Here is a 10710-nt window from a genome sequence, read left to right as displayed (position 1 = left end):
TTGGGAGTTACCGTAGATATAGAAGGTGCATGCACGCTGACTGATTTTGAAGTGATAGAAATTGTTAGATGACAACAATCCATACCCCGCGCTTCTTGGAATACACTGGGCTATTGATATGAATGCGGTAATCAATTTGAAGAAGCATACAATGTCGTTTGAAATTAAATCGCTCTGCGTTGTAGTACCATTGGACCCTGCAGAAGGACCGCGCTATACTGAATCAGTCCGTGACTATGAAGAAAGCGATGATGATTTGGATCAGATCTATAAAATAACAGCGTGAGACCAAGACTGGGTGAATCCAACGGCTGATGGACGGATTGCATGGGACCGCGAAAGTTCCTATACCTCGAATTCAGATGAAGAATTGGAACATTGGCAAAACAGGATGCACGAAGTATCCACACTATGCTGCAACATGATGACCAAATCGCTGTGCTGTGTGTCATCGGAGGTAAGAAATTTACCTTATTACGATGGTTTAACTGACGTAGATACATTTTTGGACGCTTTTGAAAGAGAAGTTTCAGAGGATCACCGCTTTTAGGCATTGGAGTTGGCATTGCGCACTATGCCTGCTCGGTGGTGGGGTACACACAAAGACAACTTTGATGAGTGGTGCGATTACAGGAGGATGATGAGGATGCAGTTTGGTCGCCCTAAAGTACGATTAACCGAGGAATATGATGGGAGAAATGATCTGTGCGATCATTTGGCAAAATGGACTAAAGTGTATGGAACAGAGCCGCAACCAAAATGGGTGCATTTATTCTGTCACACTCTGGACATAATCCCTATGAATTGTTATTTGGAAACAGAGCTTTTCCACGACACTGTGGAGTAGGATATCTTAAGAGAAGGATTTTTGATGACCTTCAACTTTGAAGATGGGTTCGAAAGCATTGATGAAGCGCTTCAGGAGGTTAAGGCAACGATCTTCTGAATTCCGCAGGATCCTTTGGAATTGGTTCAACCAATTGGAGCACCTAGCTATGCCACACACTGGAATGCTATAATATGACTGCTGAAGTGGAGGATGAGAATCCAAGGAATATCAATATCCCAGAAGTGGAAGACCACCGCGAGGTTGAAGGTCCGCAGATAGAGAACCTAGATATCACCGTGCCACTAAAGACTAGGCAGGTAAACATTGGTATTGAAGCGAAGCCTAAATTCGCAAAGATCAGAGATTATTGGGATGATGCCATAGTGGATAAAGTTTCTGAGTTACTCCGTGAATACTAGGATCTTTTTCCTACAAAATTTTTGGATTTGAAAGGAAACATAGGTGATTTTGGAGTGATGAAAATAACTTTGAAACCAGACGTGAAGCCTGTCAAGCAGAGGCCATATTGCCTTAATCCCAAATACAAGGAAAATTTCTGCTTGGAATTGGACAAGATTCTTGAAGCATGTATTATTGAACCAGTGGAGGAATCTGATTGGGTGAGCCCAATGATAGTTCAGGAAAATAAGCAGAAGGGAGAGATAAGGATTTGCGTAGATCAAGGAAAGCTTAATGATGCTTGCGTTCACGATCCTTTCCCGACACTGTTTACTGATGAGGTACTGGACAATGTTGGATGACAGGAGGCCTCCTCATTTATTGATGGGTTCTCTGGATACCATTAGATCAAGATTGCGTCAGAAGACAGGAGTAAAACAACCTTCACAACGAAATGGGGGTGTTTTCAGTACACAGTGATGCCCTTCGGACTTAAGGATGCATCAACGATATTCTCTCTCATAGTCATTGCAGCGTTCAAAGAATTCATTCACAAATTCTTGGAGGTATATTTTGATGATTGGATAGTGTTTGGGCTAGTAAAGCACCATGTAGCTAGTCTGCGCTTAATGTTGGATACGTGCCGAAGGTATCAGATCGCGCTGAACCTGAAGAAGTGCTTATTTTGTGTCCCCTTTGGGATTTTGTTGAGTCATGTGGTATGCAAGCAAGGAATAATGGTGGACCTTGCCAAGATCGCGGTAATAATCAATTTGGAAGCCCCAAGGAGTGTTAAACAGTTGCACCCAACGCTGGGCCATACAGGATATTATCGAAAGTTCATCAAAGTTTATGCCCAGATTACCATACCCATGGAAAAGTTGCTGAAGAAGGACGTTGCATTCTGTTGGGATGAAGAATGTCAGCGTAGTTTAGATGTATTGAAGGAAAAGATGGTCACTGCACTGATCTTGGTCTTCCTGAATTGGAAGAAGGAATTCCATGTGCACGTTGATGCCTCATGTATTGTATTAGGAGTAGTGCTGACATAGGATGTTGAAAGAGAGATGGATCACCCTATAGCATTTGCAAGAAGAAAATTATCAAAGGCTGAGAAGAACTACTCAACGACAGAGCGCGAGGGATTGGCTATGGTATATGTGCTCCAAAAAATTTGACACTATTTGTTGGGCAGACATTTCAAGATGTACACAAACCACTCTGCCTTGAATTACGTAGTCAATAAGCCTGTGTTTCGGGGGAAGATATGCAGATCACTGCTGTTGTTTCAAGAATACAACTTTGAGGTAATTGTCAAGCCAGGAAGGTTGAATGCAGGACCTGACCATTTGTCGCGCATTGAAACAAGGGAGGATCCTACTAATTTGGAGGAAGGGTTGCTCGAGGTGCAGCGCTTCGTGGTGCGCGTAGCAGACAATCGCTTTACAGATATTATCCATTTTTTGACCACAGGGATGTCTCCAGAAGGCTACACTAGCCAGCAAAAGAAAGAATTGGTAGTATGTGCGGCTGATTTCTTAGTAATTGTCAGACATTGGTATAAAATGGGATCGGCAAGATACTCTGACGGTATGTGCCCGAATTCGAAAGAAACAACATCCTTGTGGAGGCTCATGGAGGAGCTGCACGAGGGCATTATACAGGAAAGGAAACAACGCAGAAGATTTTGCACGTTGGGTTATGGTGGCCTACGCTACATAAAGATTCTAAAGCATATTGTAGGGTGTGTGATGCATGTCAAAGAACAGGCAGATCATCGTGGAGGGATGAGCTGCCTCAGAAACCTCAGGTGTCGTTACAGCCCTTTTGAGAAATGGGCTATTGACTTTGTAGGACCAATCCAGCCCCTAGGTAAGAAAATAGGTGAGCGCTACATCGTCACTGTGATAGAGTATCTAACCAGATGGGCGGAGGCACAATCTGTAAAGGACTGTACAGGGGCTACAATAGCTAAAGTTTTGTTTGAATATGTGCTAACTAGGTTCATGTGCCCAAAAGTATTGATGAGTGACCGTGGTACGCACTTCCTCAACGAAACGATCAGTGCGTTGACAAAAGAATTTCAGGTTTATTATCAGAAGAGTACTCCATATTACCCCCAGGATAATGGAACAATGGAGGCCTTCAATAAGATATTGGAGAATGCACTGACAAAGATTTGCAATGTGTAGCAGAATGATTGGGATGTGTGCGTATCGACAGTGTTATGGGCATACAAGACTACTTGCAAAAAACTAACAGGTCAGACACCTTTCCGATTGGTCTATGGCGTAGAAACTATGATGCCTATGGAATATATCGTGCCTAGTCTATGCATAGCAGCCTTCACAAGGATGGTGGACTGCGGAGCCTTGGAAGAACGGCTCGCGCAATTGATGGAGCTTGAAGAGGACAAATTCTTGGCTAGATTTCATCAGCAAGTACAAAAGGAATGTGAAAAGGCATGGCACGATCGACACATCAAGCTGCACACATTCAAGATAAATGACTTGGTTTTATTATATGATAGTAAGTTCACTAAATTTCCAGGAAAGTTTCAGATACACTGGTTGGGACCATATGTCATCAAAGAAATCATAGATGGGGGCACGGTTCAGCTCACAAAGCTGACAAAGATCCTTTCCCGGGAAGAGTAAATGGGAGCCGGTTAAAGCCGTATGCAAGAGACCTGGCTCAATGACTATATGATGGTAGGACAATCTTAGTGCTTTAGACAATTGTAAGGGAGTGCGAGACTATAAACTATGCTGCCCGGTTTTGGGAGCTACGCGACAGAGGGGTTGTGCGGAAGAGGGTGATGTCACAATGCTAGAAGCAATGCGAAGGGAGCTGCGATATGAAAGGAGATACCGTGCAACACAACCCGAAAAAGACTATTAGGGTCATTGTTCATGATTTGACAGCTAGGAGACAGTTAAGAGGAGCGCAGGGGCAGCATTTAAGGCTGAAATCTTTGGAGATCTGCCGCCAATTCAACATTAATGGATGGATTTTGGGGGGAACAGTCAAATTTGAATTCAAAATACCCTATAAATTACGCGTGGCCGTCCAACAGAGAACACTTTGCATCCTTAGAATTTTTGTGTTGTGATGTATGTTTCTTATGAATCAGAAGTTTTTCGAGGATTTGGTCACAAGCTCTGTGTTTGATAATCTACCTGAGGACACCCAACAATTTATTCGTAGCACTATGTCAGGACCAGGAGAGACTGTAAGCACTGGAGGAACTGTTGTCTCCGAAGGAGTGACCGTAGAAGTTGTAAGCATGGAAGCTCCGGCTCCTGTGCCTACGGCGCCGAGGTCGCCTAGGCCAAAGCCTATACTAGCGTGCCAGACCCACAAGCCAAAGAAAGATAAGTAGAAGAGGCCAATGCCAATGCGTGAGTCACCTAGAAAGCACTCTGCTACCCAGGCACAAAAGAAGGACAAGAAACCTGAGAAGGTTGTAGACTTGGAGGTCAAAGAGGGCGCTGAAGATATCGACACTGAGGGTGTGGAGCCCATCTCCAAGTTGTCGGAGTATATCCCTCCGCGCAAAGGAAAGGTGAAGGTCACCAAGGACCCAAATGTGGAGAAATTCGGCATTCACATGCCCCTGTTGCCAGAAAATATAACCTTTGAAGGTTCGTGCTTGGCGAGGGTTCCCCTTTTAAAGATGGAGGACTGGGACTTGGTTGACCATGAGAGGTTCCCCCACCTCACAATGGAGAACTACATGAAACGGGTGTATTACAAAGAATCTAGTGTCACTACGTTGGAGCCAGTTGAGTGGATTCATGGAGTAAATCAATCAGGGTTGCTGAACCTACTGTGGGTGCCCCACTATCACTACTCCAACATCAATATCACCTACATAAAGAAACTGCTGACTCTGGTGCATGATGGGTGTTTATGGCTTGACGCACCTATCCCCATCACAGACATGCTTATCCACTGGATCACGCTCCTGCCAACAAAAGGCTTGAATTCGACCATTGAGTTTGGCAGAAAGACAAGCGAGCGGGGCTCGGCAGAGAAAATGAAGGCGAAGTTTGAGCTTATCAAGAAGCCGTGCGATACTCCATAATATCCATCAACAACCCTGTGGTGAAAATTGCGAAACAGATACTAGCTGGTAAGGTCATGAAGAAGTGTCGCGTAGATGAGGTTTCGACACTCGTGATCTCGTTAGCTGCACAATGCGTGGAGGGCATGCAGTTCAACTGGTCGTGATAGCTATGTAGCGAGTTCCTTGCGAATTGTGGCGAGGCTCAAGATGAGAGCAAGACCTTCCACTACATGTGGTTGCTGCTCTCTATTGTGCTGGTCACTTGGGAACTGCCGGAGGACAGTCAATTTCCCCCATTGGAGGCAGGTTTGCTAGAGGCTGCACAATTTTCCTCCCTTTGGGCGATGAAGGACCCCACACGGGTCACTGAGACATTTTTTTTTGGGTTTTGATGGAGTCGAGCATTCGCATGGCCATCAACCAGCGACCACAGTTGTCCACAACTGTGTATGAGTAGTTGTTAGAGTACGCAGAGTTCAAGGCAGATTTCCACCACGTGTATATTAGGGCATGGAAGGATCTAGAGTATAAGTGGTTCGATCTGCCATATTTTGCCACAAATGATGCGATTTAGGAAGTCATCAAGCGGTGGCCAACAGATTGGCATTCTCCATCTGACCTGGCCACGGGTACCAACAAAGACTTGGGGAGTTCCGTGGAGAAGAAGAAGAAGGAGGCAACGAAATAGACAATCGAGAGGTTGGCCGTGCAACGAAGAAGGAGGCTAAGGAGAAGGCCCGATTAGAAAGAGAGCGTGCTACAAAGCAGTAGGCTGAACAAGAACAACGCGACTCCGAGCGAAGCGGTAAATCCCCTTTGCTCCAGACCGAGGAAGAAGAGAAGTTAGCGCATGGCGGTGGCAGTGATGAAGGATAGAGCACTCCATTCTAGGTCAAAAGGTACAAAGAACAATAGATGGAGGGGACTCGAAAGAAGTCCAAGGCGACTAAGCCACCGCTGGATCCCATTACGCTGACAAAGGGTGACCTCGACGAGATCGGGGATAAAGTGCGCGACACCATCGTTGAACTATTGCAACAATTTGAACAACAACACCTGCAATCATTAGGTACTATTCAGAAGGATCTGCACGAACTGCAGATCTAGACCAACAAGATACAGGTGGGAGCAGGTCAGGTGGGGTGCAGACGAGCTTGGCATTAGGGACAAGTCAGGCTGCAGAACTTGTCAAGCCAGTGGACCTCAGGACAGTTGTGCTACCAGAAGGGTCCCTGAGCATAGAATCGGCCAATGACAAGGTCATCGTAAGCACTCTGAAGAATATCAGCCTTGACATTGTAGCGCTCCTTGACGAATATTTTCACGCACTACAAACTGGTGTGACAGCAGAATTGAGAACGCGGGAGCAGCACGCCCTCAATTTAATCAGCGAGTACATGGTGAACAATGAGCAAACGTGTGCTGGAAAGATAGAGGCCCTAAAGGCAAAAGAAACTATCCAGGCACAGAGCGCCCAACTGCGGTTGTGGTGGTAGAAGCATGCAGGACAGTGCTGGAGTTTTACATACCTAAGGAGGCATTGTTTGAGGCTAAGATCTAGAAACTTGCTGTGGGCGTCTGCGATGCTAAGGCAGAGGTGGCCAGAGTTCAGTTTGAGCTTAATATGAAAATCACTAAACTGGAACTTAAGTCACAACATTTGACTCCGCCAAAAGTTAGGGAACAACACGAAGTTGCTGTCAAGGAAGGGATAACTACTGTGTATGCCACAGTGGTTGATTGTACAACGTTGTTTGAACAGGCCATGGAAGTGGTGACGAGCTTGCAGGAGGATCCCACCGTGCAGATACTAAATACCGAGATTCACGAGCTCCAGCAGCAGTACGATGAAGTAAGGGCGACGATGCGCACCATTGCTACAACACAGTGCCTTGCCAAATTGTAGGAGGCAAAGAAGCTCCTTGCATAAGTGGAAGTCGCGCAGAAAAAGGAAGCAGTCCTTAAGGCTAGGTTTGGTCCTTGGTTGGACGAAGCCTACCTAATCTTAGTCAACATACAGGAAAAGTTGGTGAGCTTGCAGCTTATGCAACAGAAAATCAAGCGAGTTGGTGAAGGACCAGCCACAGAACAACTGATGGAGCAAGACAAGTAGGCAGCCATGCAGAGCGCGTCTAAAGCAGTGGTTATATAGGTCGAGCTGGGGGATCTTCGCAGCAATATCACCATGCCAACTGAGTGACTCGAGGGAAAGTCACAACCTTTGTGTTGGGGCCCTATTGGAATGGGGTCAGTTTTGGGGCCAAAGGCCAAGTTTTGATGTAAAAAGATGTAAAGTCTCCCAAATTGTGGTCGTGGAGCGTGTAGCTAGCTAAGAGTCAAAAAGGGTTTTTACCCTCCTTTATGTAAAGTTGAGTCGGCTTTTGAGATTTTACCCTCCTTTATAAACAGGTATGTCTTAGAGAGTTTAAGAAGAAAGGAAGAAGTCTATGGGTACGAGCAAAGAAGTCTAGCGTAAAGATAGAAGTCTTAGAGGAGGGATAGACTCCGCCAATGAGTGCGCAGAGGCCTAGAGTAGTGTCTGCAACTGAGTGTGCGGACCCCTGCAGCTGAGTGCGCAGGGAAGTATTGAGTTTGTAAACCTATATTGAAGATCAATAAAGAAGATTACTGTAGAAATTCCTGTGTTTTAGCTCTTTCCTTCTATTATGTATTGTGATATATACTGTGATGGAAAGATGTCTTTATAAAATAATGATGTATTGATGCACGAATTTACTTGATCTATCTTATTATTTGAACGTAATTAATGTTAAGTGATTATGCGAAGATCATAACAGTGTTTGTTAAAGTTATCAAACACTTGGGTGGATCTGAGTAAATACTGGTCTAGAACTAATCTATGGTGCACGTAAGTAGCTAATTCACCTGTTCAGGGTCTGCAAAAGCCAGTCGTAGACCTTCGCGGAGGTCTAGAGGCTAATTTGAGGAAGTTACTTCTGTAAGCCATAAGCGCTTTGAGATCTGCACAAAGGCAGATCTAGGTTGCAGAAGGACATCACATTGATCTCTGGGTGCAGAAACTTGGTTCTAGCATCCCCCCATACTGCTTCGAGTGAGACTTCAGTGCGCACACTGTGGATTGATGCCAAAATGGTCAGTAGTGTAGGGATTTGTTTGGCACAACTAACTCTGAACCTAGGTCAGGACCCCCTAAGCCAACAATATCGCAGGAACCATTCACTAAAATTATAAATCTCTGTCTAAGATGCTCTAGATGATTGTCTAAGGGGAGAGGCACAATTCGAGATGCCTCTACCTGAATACAAAAATTTGCAGGCGGAGGAGTAACCAGAGCAGAGATCGGGAATTTGTTCGAAAATTTCAAGATTGATATCCTCAGTACTCTATCTACCCAGATAACGACAACACAAATCAAGAAAACACAAGCAGAGGCTGATACAACGTTGGTGGTGTTCTGTCCAAATTGCCGGAAGAAACATCCCTTGAGGAAATGCGAATTGTACAACATCAGCTTGTGCAATATTTGCGATCTTGAACATTCGAGAGGTCAATGTCCGGAGCTTCCTAGACTGAAAGCAGTACTTAGAGAGTCAAGTGAAGAAGTGTAGTCCTCTTATTTCATCGCACCAAGGAGACCATGGCAGCCACGACCTCCAGGTATGTCCCAAGATTTTTCTTCTTTCAATTCGTGGAACAATGCATATAATAAATGATTAAAAAAATCAAAATCATAAGTTAAAAATAAAAAAATAAAAAATGTAAAACTAGAAAAAAAAATCAAATGAAAATGAATAAAAAAAAGAAAAATAAAATCTAATAACCAAAACAAAAAAATCGAAATCTAAACTAAGAAGAATTAAACTTAAAAAAAGAAAATCGAATGTCGCAAAGATTAAAAGGACCTTTTTATTTTTTTTAATTTTTCTAAGAAAATCAAACATAAAATAAAATTTGAAACAATGAATGAAACCAAAAAAAAATTCAAAATGTTAGAAACCTAACCCTAATGAAACATTAAAAAAAAATCAAATCTAAAACCTAACCTACCTCATGCGTATACAAGTGAAGTAAAATAAAATAAAATAAAAGGTCGAATCGTTTGTTTTGTGCATATGCAGGTCTTTGACGGGGGTAGGAGAAGGGATACGCAGAGGAGCTTGGAGGTGTAGCGAGAGGAGGGAAAGAGTCGTGGGATTGGAGTGATGGGAAGGATGATACATGCAGATGGAGAGGAACGAGGCGAGGGTTCGAAATGGATGTGGGTAGCAGGCAATGTTTGAGGAACAAAGTAGTGGGAAATACGCAAAATAGAGTGAGGGCTGCAGACAGGTAAGGGCGAGGAAATCACGGGGAGAGGGAGCCGCAGAGAAGGACGAGGGAGCTACATGGATCTCCAGGGTTTGATGGCGAGGAAGGAGTTGCAGGTATGGAGGGTTTACAACAATGATGAAGAGAGAGCTTGGAAGGTTGCAGATGGGACAAAATTAAAGAAGGACATTGGCAGTAAGGAGAAACGACGAAAGGGTTAGAAAAAAAAAAGAAAAACATAGAAAACAAAGGGAGATTGGAGTATTGAGGGTTGAGGGAGCTCGAGCAATAGGGAGAGGAAAGGAAGCTACGGTTTACATGACACATTGATGGGAGGATCCACTTGTTTTTTTTTTGCAGCAGGGTATGGAAACATATTAGGGATAGAGGCTAAAAAAAATTCAAAAACTCTTTGCAGCAAAGAAAGTAAAAAACCCCATGCAGCAGACAGGTAGCTAAAGAACCTAAGAAAAATTTCCAGATTAAAATGTTATACTTCTGCTTAAGATTTATCAGTGAAACCCTTATAAAATTTTTTAGATTAAAAGAAAATCAAACCCTTGGACTAAAAAATAATGCCCCTACAAAATGGTATTAAGGCCAGATCTTACCCTCTAGGGCCTAGATATGGTTTGAAATCAAACTTATGTTTTAGATCTGCAACCTCTACCTGAAAACAAAAACACCCAGGACCCAGATATATAAAAATAAATAAATAAATAAAACCCCATAAACCCAAGTCAGAAAACTTAGAAAAATATAGATTTATGCACAAAAATGGTAGATCTATCAGAGTTGAGGAGTATGAGTCCAACTCCACTCCCAGATCTGATAATTTAAGGTTCTCAACAACGATATCTATCAATTTCCCACACAAAAATTAAATTTTTAAATTCTAAAGGAGGTGCTTAGCTTAAAATCCTTCGGATATCACATAAAATCTTATGATAAGCCCGGAGCTAACTTAGTTGGGTTCTGCAAAACAAACAGATCGAGAGTTGGCTGATCCAACTGAAAACTTTTCTGAACGTCCAAGGATCTAAAAATCAATATCTTCCTACAAAACTCAATCCAACCATTAAAATAAAGCGGGAAAATGATAATAAAATTCAGACAAATAGAG

This window comes from Pinus tabuliformis, chromosome 5_2, assembly GCF_031772625.1.
Source record: "Pinus tabuliformis cultivar Carrire ecotype Pingquan chromosome 5_2, CPIR1, whole genome shotgun sequence".
NCBI lineage: Eukaryota > Viridiplantae > Streptophyta > Pinopsida > Pinales > Pinaceae > Pinus > Pinus tabuliformis.
The sequence above is the reverse complement of the archived record's forward strand: the minus strand, read 5'-3'. Positions refer to the sequence as shown.